This window comes from Dermacentor silvarum, chromosome 8 (assembly GCF_013339745.2).
Source record: "Dermacentor silvarum isolate Dsil-2018 chromosome 8, BIME_Dsil_1.4, whole genome shotgun sequence".
Classification (NCBI taxonomy): domain Eukaryota; kingdom Metazoa; phylum Arthropoda; class Arachnida; order Ixodida; family Ixodidae; genus Dermacentor; species Dermacentor silvarum.
Window position 1 is genome coordinate 83,725,725 of NC_051161.1, and position 13,569 is coordinate 83,739,293.

Here is a 13,569-nt window from a genome sequence, read left to right on the forward strand (position 1 = left end):
ACGTTTGGTGTGGACCTACGCCCGGTTCTGCGTAGCTCGGCTTCGCGGCAGTGGTACCTCTTGTGCGGCAACCGAAAATCGCGCAGATTGGCATGATCACGACGCGAAAAGGAACTTCGGATCAACAACGCATCAGCGCGCGCAGCCTGCCCCAGCACGCTTCCGCAGGCCAGCAGGTGCCTAAAGATGGCGGACAGGCTCGCGGACCGGTGCGGAAGTGACGCACGTGCAAACTATGTATAGCGCTCTACTAATTTGCTATCGCAATTGGTGCTTCGCCTTTCAGGTGAAACTGCGACAATTTTTTTATATAGAGCCTTCTCTCGCTCACCTTCTGTCTTTGTGATGTTCAGGATGCATTTTTAGCACGAAAGTGTTTTATCCCGGGTTTCACGACTGATTTCCGGCAACGGATGGGACAGTCGCCATCTAGGAGCGGTGAAGCGAAGCACTGCATTGTGACACTAACGAGCGCCGACAGGGAGCGCTTCGGTAGTCACAGCACAGCGGACGGCTCAAACCTGTTTAGCCATAGAATAAACAACCTAAGTATAGCCTCGTGCATAGTTTCATACAATAATTATACAATAATCAAAAACATCATTAATATTGTCCGACGGCAGGATTCGAACACAGGAACTCTGGAAGAGAAGCCCGATGTTGAAAGCATTACGCCCCGGACGAATGCCTCGCCACGCGACATAAAACGCCCTTATGAATTTCTCGCGGGGAAGCCAACACATTGAGACGCTTGGCGCGTTTCGATTTGGCCGCCTCGACAAGCTAAATCGTTGTAATTAGTAGCAATTGTGCGTGTTCGCAGCGTCTTTTGCACTTCGAAAACTATAGATTGCTCTGAAGTTTACAGCAATGAAGGCATATAAAGCGCAATAAACAAAGAACGTCTAGATCCACAAGCACGAAGATCAGACAAATCCATGTACTTCTGTGGCCTCGTGTAGGCAGTTAGCGTCGGATTAGCCTATGGCACCTCGTCGCCTACGGATTGCGGCTTCAACTTGCACCAGCAGTGCATCGCCTACTGTTTCGCTTGCGATCGCACCGCCTAAGACAAACTGCTCCGCTAAAAGGCGCAGAAAGGCAACGACGTCGACGGGCGAATTTCGCTTTGCTCCGGCGAGACACACGCCAGTGTGAAGCAGAATGTCTTCGCGCGTTCGCGGCGCACGTAAAAGCCCATACGTTCAAAACATGGCGGCTTATCGGAGGTTCATAGGGTGCCTCGATGCCCAGCGCCGCTTTCAGGGTGGGGACACCCACGCTTTTCGGCGCCATCTTGGTTCTTTCCAATACGAAGGCGCTGGGCGCGTGGCGGCTGCAGATGAACCATTGGGCAGAAAGAAAGGGCGGCGGGTGTGCTAAGGGCGATACCGACGCAATTTAAATGCAGATTTTCTGTTTTACCATCTGCTGAACAGTTTCCTTACATAGAGTGCTCGTTTCAAAAGAGGTTGTCCGACACTTTTCGCGTGTATCGCAACCTGAAGGTAGCACGATTTGTTTGTGAGGTTACCCCCTTTTTTTATTTACTCATTTCACTGGTAAACGACCCACAAATATTACTGGAATTGTACACTTGATGAAATGTTAAGTTTGAAGCTCTTTTAATAGTAATCTTGCTTCTTAGGGTTTTCGCGGATATATATAAAACTCAGAGAAAAATTAGGAGACGTCGCGTGAGTAGACCGGCAGCCGTTCAGATGCCTGCTGAAGAAAAATGCATTGAGAACCGTTTTCGACACTCAAACACAATTTATTTACAAAAGTAAGCACTAATTAATCCACTTTATAAGCTCTCAGCGAGGTTATCTGGTTAAAACGTGGTTGCCCTACTGCACGCTCGTACCTGCTACTGCAGTCTTGCTAGCATAACACTCAGCTGCCTTTTCAGGAGAGTTAAGCCATCACAGATAGATGCGTAGATGTGTGGACATAACTCGCTCACGAAGTTTTCCAATCACATCTTTGTGCTGATAACATGGGTTTTCTGGAACGGTTACGTTATTTCCAATAATTTCCTTCGGTGCTTTCAATGGTGTTTCTCAGACAGCTCGGATCTTGAGCTTCAGCAAAAGATTTGAGAACACCCTCATATTAAAAAACAAAGTCAAGAATTTGTCTGCTTGCATAAATTAAAATTTGCAAACTTGGACATATTCATTTAGTTGAGCAAGGTGGTGTTCCTGTCCAGGTTCTTCAGCCGCTAGCATGCACGTGCACACAGAGCCGTGTTCCACAGTGCGGATAATCGGCTTTAACAAAAAGCCTGCCAAGTGGGAGAGCACATCTTTACCAAGAGAAGAAACTTCCTCTAAGTCGAGAACGAAGTCGCTTCTCGCATCACTCACTTCCGGCTGAGTTATGCTTTGTGCTTGTTTAATTTTTGCTGAGAAAAAAATCGACCAGGTAGGTACTGTCATCGATCGCGTATCCAGGAAACGAGTTTATAAGTGCCCCAATACTTCTAGCTACAAAAAGGTCAATTCAGAAACGTCTAGAATAAACCTACGCCATTGCAACAAGTCAAACACGGCGATCACACCATACTGCAGCCTTATAATCACTAGAAAAGGCACGCCAACATATACAAGCAACTTCTCAGAGAAAAGGAAAAGGATTACAAAGGGAACAAAATCATAATCCTCACTCGCATATCTTCGTTGTGTCCGTCGGTACCCAGCTGTCACGTTTTACTTGCGCAGCCATTTTCTTCTTTCGTTCAACGTCACGGGGGTAACAAAATACCCGCGGCTCTTTTGCGGTCGATACAGTGCACAGAGCGACAAAGCAGCCCGTCATGTTTCCTTAACAAGCACGAACATCACAAGGGACTACACAAAACACGATCTCTCACACCACAACGCCACAAAGAAATGAAAATGGAGCGCGTGTTCGTTCAGCTCGACAGCCGGCGCGAAAGAACCAACATAGCGCCGAAAAGCCAGAGCGGCGGCGCGTGGCGGTTCAAAGCGCCACTCTGTAAAGCGGCGCTGGCATCGAGGCGCCCTGGCGGTTCATAAAACCCCTATATATAAAAATGTCGCAGTTTCACCTGAAAGGCGAAGCATCAATTGCGATAGCAAATTTGTAGAGAGCTATACGGAGTAATGATATTAGCTTTATCAGCTGTATAAACTTGGACATGCAGCAGCACCGGCAACACGCAGAACTGTTGTCGACGCCGTCGGCGTTTTGCCCGCGTTCGCTCAAAATGCGTGCGGCGTTGGTGACTGTTGCCGGAGCCTCTGATATAAATAGGCACTTGGTGCCGCAGCTAAACGTCGCCTCCCTTCCCTCCCCCTCCCCCCCCCTCCCCCACGCCCTCTCGCTCGTCGGAAGAAGGCGCGTTTGCTCTACATATATGGTGATTGTAAAGGAGGAAAGAGACGCCTACTTCTGCAGCCCTTAAGCGAGCACGGCGCAGAACGCGCGTTTGTTCTCCGCCGTGCGTTCACTCCCCGTGAAAGCGCGCGCCCCTCGCGCCCTTTCACTCGCACATACAGCGTTCGGCCCGCGGCGACGATTTCATCTCCATTGACGTCATACGGAACCTCACGGCGACGGCGACGGCGACGGCAGAAATCTGCTTTTGAGTGTCCATATATTGCTATCGCAATAAATGTAGCGCCATTCTTAGATCTTGCCGCCACCGCGCTCAACCCGGCGTTTCCTCCTTGCCGCCTCCTGTCGCCCCAGCCTCCTCCTTTCCCCCATTGGCCAATCCGTGTCACGTGGAAGCACGCGTTGCGCTTTTGTATATTTTTTTCTTTCCAGCGCGCTCCGACTGCCATTCTCGGGCCTGTGCGACGAAAGTGCTGTACGCACAAACGGATCAAACGTGTCAGGGACAAGAACTTCGTTGTGATGGCATGCTGCTGCACCCTAAGTTGCCGCAACCGACAAGGCGAGGGCAAAAGACTTTTTTTGTTTTTCATCCGGCGCGCGCAAACGCTTGCTGCACACTATGATATTGGCGCGTTGTCGCATCGTCGCGTTGCTACTTTCAAAACGGCATTAAGACCAGTTACTGACTGAAGAAGCAAAATCGCGCCTCAAAAACTTCTCCGCAGGGCGCGATCGAAGTTTTCCTCGGATTTCCTCTGGTAGCGCGTTAGGTGTCGTCTGCCACGGCAGGCCCGACACAGGCGGCGCCACTGTCGATATCGCGCCTCGATCGCGCTGGTCGCGCCGAGCGCGATAGTGGAACGGAGGAGGAGGGAAGTGGATGGCGCTACTATTTATATATAGGGGCTTTAGCGGTTCATGGGGCTTAGCGCCATCTGTGTGAGGAGGGAACGCTTCCGGCGGAAGAAAAAAAATTATTTGACGTCATATGTGTTAAAAACAGTAGTGACGTCATTTTGTTCTCATTGGCGCGAAATTTGTTTTTGGAGGCAGAGCTATATATTCAAATGCCCCGCCATTCGACTTGATGGGCGTTGCGAGCTTTCAGCGCGGAACGCGATCCAGGAAAAGGTACGGGTGTCGCAATCGCATCGCTGCACAGAACATACTTTCTTTGGAGGCCGACGAACGCTTTGGGCGTAGATTGCGTAGAGTGCTCGTCCTTTCGTCGGACGCCAAGCCCGTCAGCCAACGCTGTCGCACAAAAGCAACTAAAGTAAACAAGTATCTGACGGCCGCAACTCACTACTTTTGAATGCACAGGTTATGAAAAAATAAAACTACCCGCGTCACCCAATTCAGACAAACGTCGACATGCAAAACAACATAATATTTGAGGGGGGCGTATTGTAACAGGTGAACTTTACGAGCGCGTATTTTCACGCACTCCAAGAGCTGCATTGTATTGCAAGTGATAGCGGCGTCAACGCCCGCCGCTATCGATGGGCGCATTCGTGGTGGGCGCTGAAAAAATGTATTTATTGATAATGATCAAGTAAAATAGAGTTGTATCTCCTTTTCTCTCCATGCGTATATAAAATGGATTAGAATTTTTATTTTCGTTGAATAAATCTAACTGCGTCTCGCTTTAATTAAAAAACGCTTTTTTTTTCTTTCCCAGTGTTTATTCCCTCCAAACATAGTCGCGCTTCAATCGCTGCTCCAATAGCCACCCTTGCTGATGTCGGTGACAAATAGTTCTGAACCGCTTTTCGCCCGAAGCTTCGCGACCTATGTGAATCGACCTTGGTGCGAACTCTGCCACTGGAATTCCTGCAGCTGTGCGCGTCGCAGCTGGACTGGCTGCCGTAGCCACTACGGAGCCGGACCAGAATGCTCGCACCTTCGCCGAAGCCACTCGCCAGCAGGACGGCGCTCGCCAAGAGGACGCCGCGCGCCAACAAACCTGCAACATGGTCGCCGGCCAGCAAATCGTGGGCATTTTGCTGCAGCGGACCGCGAGTATACATGAAGCAAACATGCAACAGCTTCTGTGAAGACACGTTTCATTTTCGTGTTCTACCAATTCCTACGAAAGAGTGATCACCCCAAATTGTTTTTAAATGCGAAGCATTTCTTGCCGGCGGCTCTGTCCGTCCCTCCCGCGGCGTCCCACATCCCACAGCGCATGCGCGTCACCTCCCCCTTTCCTTTCCTACGCTCCCCCCCCCTTTCTCTCCTCTAGGAATCCTATTGACCCTTTTCGCGGCGATCCCGTGGGCGCTGCCATGTTTGATCACGTGGTGACGCGTCCACTGCATGCTTGCCTCAACTGCCTCCGCTGCCTCCTTGTTTACAATGGAAGTGTATGACGCCGGCACGGCTTAGAAAGCCTCTGTTTTGGGAGATATCGTAGACGGTAGCTGGGTGGACGACACGAAGCTTTGGTCACAGCTTCAGAGAACATGTAAAAGCGCTTTCGAAGCTCATTAAGTTTTGTCCTAACGGCGCGAGCAGCGTATAAGGTGCTTGTTCTAAAAGCGGGGCTAAATATGTATTCCAATCTATCCAAACATTCCGCTCATGAATTGAATCAGGATTAGTGTGTTTTGCTCTTTGTTCTTTATTTGGCAAATATTTTGAAGCAGCGGCTCGTCAGTTTCTGAGTCAGTGAAGTTCCTCGGTGCAGCCACTATCTGATTATTTTCTACCTAATCGCCCGCGGGTGTGCTCAGTTCCGATATATTTGTTCTTGCTGCACGCAAGGCTTGGAACTTAGCTGTTTTGTACATTGTAATACCTTGTAGCAAATATATATTACCTCTAGTAACTCGCTTACTCTTGTGAACCGTCACGAAACATTCAACTTCGACCATTCGTGCGCCATCGGTGTAGTCCGTCATTTATTGTGCGTATATAGTGCGCATATATATTCAATTGAGCGCCCATTCACTTATTATTGATACGTCGGCGATAGAGTGGGCGTAAGTTTTCCTGCCATTTGGGATAGATCCGCATAAATAACGTGCGCGAAGCTTACTATGACAGGAAGCGGCGCTACTCCCTTTGTCATTGTTTAACGAGTGGTACTCACCCTTGCCGACGTTCTGTTGATGAAGCCCTTTCTTTGAAGGCTAGCGATACAATGCTGGCGGATGAGCAAATTCCTGTATCCTCGAGGAAAACCGTACATATCGAAGTGCCGGTAACACGTTCGGACAGTTGCAGCAGCGGTCCGCGAACTTGGCCACACAGATTCATTCCATTCCTTAACATGCCTGTAACTATTTTTGCAGCCAACTACTGCACACGTCTTCAATCCACATGATTCAATCTAGCATGATTAGAGCACATTGCGTTAGTGAAAACTCAGTAGCACTTCCGACAGCTGATCGCACAGAAGCAAGGTAAAAGCGGTAATGGTTTAGTATTCGTGCCCGATCGCTGAGGAGAGGTATGGCGCGTAAAACCCCTTGATGTTAGAAAGTAGCGACACGCTTTGATCTACGCCGCAACACCCTCGCCGGCGCGGTCAACCTCCTCTTTTTCTCCCCCTCTTTCGCGGAGGTGGCGCATCCGCCACGCTGAATGGCGGCGGCGCGCGATACTACCCCATCAGGTGACCCTGACGTCACGAAAACGGCGCGAAACCTGCTTTCGCGCGCTTTCATTTTCTCCCGCCCGCCATGCGCTGTCCAAGTGTGTGGTCGCCCTGCCGCTCCGAACGTGCGTTTCCTTGTTTTCCCGTCTTTCCGTAAGAATCCGAGCTTCGTTCTCTGTGGAAATGCCTTGTTGCTGCGCGTTTCAATGCAGCCGCAGGTCAGAGAAAGGGCTAGCATTATTTTCTATTTCCCGAGGAGAACGGAATGTCGTTGGCCGGCTCCGTGGCTCCATAACATCGGGAGAAAGGATTTCGCGCCTTCTAAGCACGTCGTTCTTTGCGAGGTGAATCTTACAGCTTTCCTTATATTAGTAGGTGAAGTTGCATGGAGATTTTAATGCTCTTTGCACAGCCGGACTCTTTGTTCAGTCAATACAGAGCACCTATAACTGTGGATATAGATTTTTTTTGTTTTGTTTTTCCAAGTGAGTCGCTTAACTTTTTTGTTGACTCTTCGTGCAGTGACAAAGCTTTTTTTTGTGTTCTCGCGCGTGCTTTTGTTTTCAAATGTATGTAATTTATAAGTTAATGGCTGTAACTCCTATTCTGAAATGGTGTGGGTGTGCGTGTATGTATGTGTGTGCGTGTATGTATGTGTCTGTGTGTGCGCGTGTCTCTGTGTGTGCACGCCAAGGGGAAATACGTTGTAGTTAACGTGGTAGTTTTTTTCTAACTATCCATCGGTCCGGTCAGCAACCTTCGGTGCCGCCTAGATCATTCTGTAGTTCGGTGCCGTCAGATACGAAATACTGGTAGCGATTTTCATTGTGCGAAAAAGCGTGAATAAGTATTATTTTGTTGAATTAAACCAAAGAATTAAGAATTATCTTCTTTCCTGCATATATATAAGCATATGAACTGGAGTTGGTAAAGCGAAAGTATAAAAATCAGTCAATTAACAACCGCTCAAGGATATCTTGGCAGCCGCCGTAAAGTAAAAAGCCATACGCACGGAGGCGAAGTTACGTATCTGGCATGCATTATTCGCGCATGCTCATAAAGTAAAAGGCACGTGCTTCCGATAACCTCCCTCAATTCTGATAAACTTGACATCTTGAAGTCTGTAAGTTAATCATCAAGTGTCATAGTCTTAGAAGTTTCCGTGTGAGCATTCAGCCTTTTTTTATAGAGAGACTTAGGGTACTCCCAGAGGTGGTGGAATGCAATTTCTCCTCGTTTCACAGTGAGGGAACACAGGCGCGTGTGTAAAGTTCTATGTTGCCTGTTTCGCAAACACAGCACGTAATTTGCACAGTGGCATTCGTACAAAGGCTTTTGGCCCACTCGTTTTGGCGCATTAACTTTAAGTAAACTATCACATTTCTTCTTGGTTACCTCTCTGAGCCTTTTAAGAGCCAGGATTATGAACCAAATTCTCGTTTATACTTTACGCAGCTTATATTATATGCGCCCAATACGCCTCCACGTTCGGACAACCCAAGTCGCGACGTAGAGGCAAACAGCTCGGCCTCTGCTTGGCACTCACTTTTCGGAGCACTTGCGCTTGTATTTATCGAAGCTTCCTCAAAAAAATGTCACGACGTTCTATCGGAAGCGTACTTTCGTCATGACAGTTTCACAAGGGTTAAATTCCCATACAACGCTTCAAAAGGCCGAATAAACAAGCGCGCGCATTGATGCTAATGCGGCTGCAGCGAGCCAAAGGAGGGTTCAGCGTGCCGTGCGCACCGCGCCAGCCCGGGGAGCAACACTACATTTGCTAGTAGGTACAGCGTTTGACCGCTGGCGCCACGCTGCGCCGCTCGCACGTACCGCCTTTCTAGGTGGTTCCGTTCACCGAGGGCGCTCAAACGCAATGATATGGTTTGCACGAATGCTACCCTTGGAAGCGTGGCTGAGTGGTTACGGCGCTCGCTTCGGGATCTTGCGTACGCGGCTTCGAAACCTGCTCTGGCTACTTTTTTTTTCTTTTTTTAATATCACGCTTTTCCTTTTTTTTTTTCTCTCACTGTTTGCCAGCGCGGTCGCTTGAACTCCGGCGTCACGGCGGCAGCCGTGGTGCCGGGCGCCGACGCGAAGCGGCGGTCGTTGAGGTGTTGCGGAGCGCAGCGTAGCAACACCCCAAATAAAAGAATACTGCTCCAGTCAGGTAGACTGCTCCCTCCCTGATAGTGAGATTATATTTGGATCATCAAAACAGTGATGCGTTTATAATACCACCGATCCCAACAGCAGGCTAAGTCACCACCAGCCCAGCGTTTTCTCCGTCAACGCCTCCTCCGTTCCAACGGCGGCGGCTCGAAACATGGTAAGCGCGAGCGGCGCAGCGTGGCGTCAGCGGTCAAACGCTGTACCTACTAGCAAATGGAAATACGCGCCCGGGGAGGGGAGAAATCCGAGGAGAATTGAGGAGGAAAGCGCGCGCGTGCGAGAGAGTGTCGCTACTTTCTAACATCAAGGGGCTTTACTGGCGCGCCGCCGTGAGCGCCATCTCGTTTCTCTAAAACAAACTGCTCCGCGAAAAGGGTCAATACGGAGCAGCGCCCGCCTGTCACACCCCCACAGCGCATGCGCGTCCCCTCCCCTCTCTCTCCTCTCCTACGCTTTCACCCTTTCTCTCTTCTAGGAATCCGGAGCGGCGCGCACGGCGGGTGCTGCGACAGCTGCATATACCGCTGGGGGAGCCACGGTATAGTTCCGCTGTATGAAAATAATTGAGCGCGTCGAACGCGCCTAAGCCTAACGAAAGAAATTTTCTCCGAGATGTGAGCGCCACCTGTCGATAAAGTAGGGAGATAGGCGCGACGACGGCATATGGCCTCTGAGATGGGAGGATTTCGGAGGCTATGGTGGACAGCTTGTACTGCTTGTCTGTTTCGTTGCAGATCGACGGACATGTGAAGTAAAAATACAACGCGCTCCTGGTTTCCATTGCGCTGCTTATCGCACTTTCCGGACGCACACACACATAGAATTAGGTGCCCTATGTATGTGAAATTCAAAGCGTAATGGCATAGCGTCCCGCACGTAAACTTCGCTATCACGCTATACTAAAACTCTTTCTGCAAAGTTCATTTGCGGAACGGTAACGCTATTTCCCGTAACCCTGCTATTATGCTAACGCTAAAATAAAACTGTCTATTAACTCTAAGAAATAGCGTGCGCACGGTAAACGGTATGGGTCGATTAGCGCTCTGCGCATGCGCATTCCGATCCCGCTATTCCGGTAGGCCCGCTATTACGGTAACCACGCTAAACTAAAACTAGACAGTTTTAGTTTAGCGTGGTTACCGGAATAGCGGGCGTACCGGAATAGCGGGATCGAAATGCGCATGCGCAGAACGCTAAACGAGCCATACCGTTTACCGTGCGCACGCTATTTCTCAGAGTTAACGTTACCGTGTTAGCCTGTTTACGTAGTGTACGTAAAACATGGCGGCGGTCCCGGCCGTCCGCTTCGAACTGAATTTGGAGTTGCTGTTGAATAATTAACTTCGTTGGTAGGAAATGACTTCGTAAACGGCTTTCGCTTACCTTGAGGCAGGATCGACAATATGTTTTTATGGATAATTTGGCGGAGTTTTCGAGATCGCTTCTCGTTTCGAACGCATCTAAGCCTAACGAAAGAAATTTTATCCGAGAAGCGAGCGCCACCTGTCGATAATGTCGGGAGATAGGCGCGACGACGGCATATGGCATCTGAGATGGGAGGATTTCGGAGGCGATGGTAGACAGCTTGTACTGCTTGTTTGTTTCGTTGCAGATCGACGGACATGTGAAGTAAAAATACAACGCGCTCCTGGCTTCAATTGCGCTGCCTATCGCACTTTCCGGACGCACACACACATATCTTATGTGCCCTATGTATGCGAAATTCAAAGCGCAATGGAATAACGTCCCGCACTTAAACTACGCTATCACGCTATACTAAAACTCTCTTTCTGCAAAGTTCGTTTGCGGAACGGTAACGCTATTTCCTGTAACCCCGCTATTACGCTAACGCTAAACTAAATCTGTCTACTGTCTAATCTCAACGCAAATTTCCTGAAGTTTGCTGTAGCGCTTTACTGCAAACGTAGTACAAGCAACAGGATCGCATTCTTTTCACATAAACAACAAACCGATGCTCGCCTGAAAAAAAAATGAAAATAAAAGAACTTTCTCGAGCAAGATGTTGAGAACACAACTATATATAGCCGTTGTCGCAGCATTGCTGTGATAATATTCGCAATACATGTGGCTCTTCGGCGCCGCAAAACTGCAAAACGCAGCATAATTCCACGGCCGTGCGGAGTTTCGTAGTTGCATGGTGGCTCCATCGTTATAGAAGCGCACCCGATCGCAGTACGAAGGCTGCGTACGGACGGAGCGTCTGCTCCGACCTCCGTGTGAGGTTTCCGGCGCTCGCCGCTAGGTGTCGCATGAATTGCTGGAGTCGCGACTATAGCGCGGGCAGACACTGATAATGTGTGAGCGTCTCATCGCTGCTGCACATATCGCATGGTGGGCTGTTGGGCATTCCAGTAAGGAAGAAATATGAGTTCGTAACTGTAATGACCACCGGTTATCCATCCTACGCATTAGATGGCCCGCCTAGCTCCATTTTCCCCCTTAATGTCAACATATAAAGAATATCGGCTATCCCCGTTTGTTCTCTGATCCACGCCGCTCTCTTCCTGTCTCTTAACGTTAGGCCTAAGTTTTTTCGTTCCATCGCTCTTTGTGCGGTTAACTTGTTCTCGAGCTTCTTTGTTGACCTCCAAGTTTCTGCTTAAAGGGCCCCTAAACCACCTCAGATATTTTTTGAACATTTCAAGTAAACACGCGCATCGAGTTCAGAATGTCGTCACGATCATCGATGCCAAACGCTGAAGTGCTGCAGCGCCGCGAGCGCACCCCAAAATATTTTTTTTTAATGCCGTCCTCCTCTCCTGGCCTTTCCGGTATCCCCAGCGGTCGTCACGATGTCACCAGGGTGCATCTGGTGATGTCAACGGCGGTGACGATGTCCATTGGTCGAACAGTTAAGAACCTACGACTTCCGGTTTGTTTGCTAGCAGGTACGCGCGCTCCCTGTTCTTCCTCGTCGTGTTGCTCGCTTGTGTGCCCTTTTTGCGAATCTTATTAATTACAGTCCGCGACGCAAGTGCCAAATGAGTCACGTTCCAACACAGTCGGGCTTAGCGGTCTGATTAGCTGCGCGAACAGAGTGCGACAGTGTTGGCCTTTCCAGACGTTCGCGCAACACACGGTCTATCGCGGCACGCTTCGCATGAGCACGGGCTGGCACGGCAGCGGGTAGCCGAGAAGCGCCTATAGTCTCGGCTAAGGCCTGTCCACGTTACCGGCACGGTAACTCGCCGTTTGCCATTCGCAGGCCGCCGTTCGACGGTGGTTTTCCTCGCGAACGGCGAGATTTCCTTGCCGTAGAGGACGAGACCGGGACCCATTTGGGCGGCAGCGTCACCGCCACCGATCGCTCGACGGCGCCGATACCGTCGCTAGGCCTTCGCCGGTTCACTTAAAGCTAAAGCGGACGGCACTTCGGAATGAATCGCCGACGCTCACAAGCCGCAATATTTTCTTACCGTTGTTGTGGCTCTTCGCAATAATTGTACACAAAGAAGAAAATACGCTGATATTAGCGGCGCCGTCGGCTGCGATGCGAGCACAGCCGAGCCGGTCGTCTGCCGTCGGTAGCCGTGCACTGCAGCTGAGCTCGACAAGTATCGGAGCTCTCGTTCGTGTTTCACGTTTGACAGTGGATATCGTTTTTCATAATATGTAGAATTTACGCACCACTTCATCTAGGGGAAGTTATTTTGCTTGGAACAGAAGCTGCAGCTGATGTATGTGTCGCCGGTGGCGGAGATGCGCAGCTTCGCAGTCGTCGATTGGCCGGTCGGTCGTGCGCGTTACGGTATACGATGTATTCGTTCAGAGGCACATCGCACGGTGACTGGTATTGTCGGCGTATATATAGCTGCACGAAATCCCGTCATCATCTTTCGACGAGTTGCGGTTGCAAGTCTCAGCAGAGTCGTTGCCCGCCTTGGCGTCCTGTCCAGGAAGCGGCCAGTCACAAAACAAAAATTACAACGACTGACAAATGCACACAACCATTTCATCTCTGCTTCCCGCGGCGCCCCGACGCCGTACATTTTTTCTCGGAGCCTGCTAGGTGACGCCTCAGCGCAATGCAAAAGGCGGATTGTGGAAGCGTGCTTCGAACAAATATCTCGGTAGGGTAGCTGGTGACTCGATCATCATGTCCACCATCGAAAAATGCCAAGTGACTGAAAATAAAGGATACATTTTCTTTCATGTAATCTTCCTTAGAGATAGTTTGCAACGCTAGTAATCGAGTCATGCTTCTGCTGGGCCACCCCAAAAAAGACCCCAGTTTGAAAGGTCAAACGAAGCAGTGACAAGTTATGAGTCATCTCCTTCTTCGTACAAGGGTCTATCGTTATTTCTGGTGAACGACAGTGTCAGCGCGATGACTCATGCTTTCAGTAGGCTGATGCTGGAGTCATGCTGGTGACTCATGCTCGAAAGTTGGCCGTGCAAACCTGAAGGAA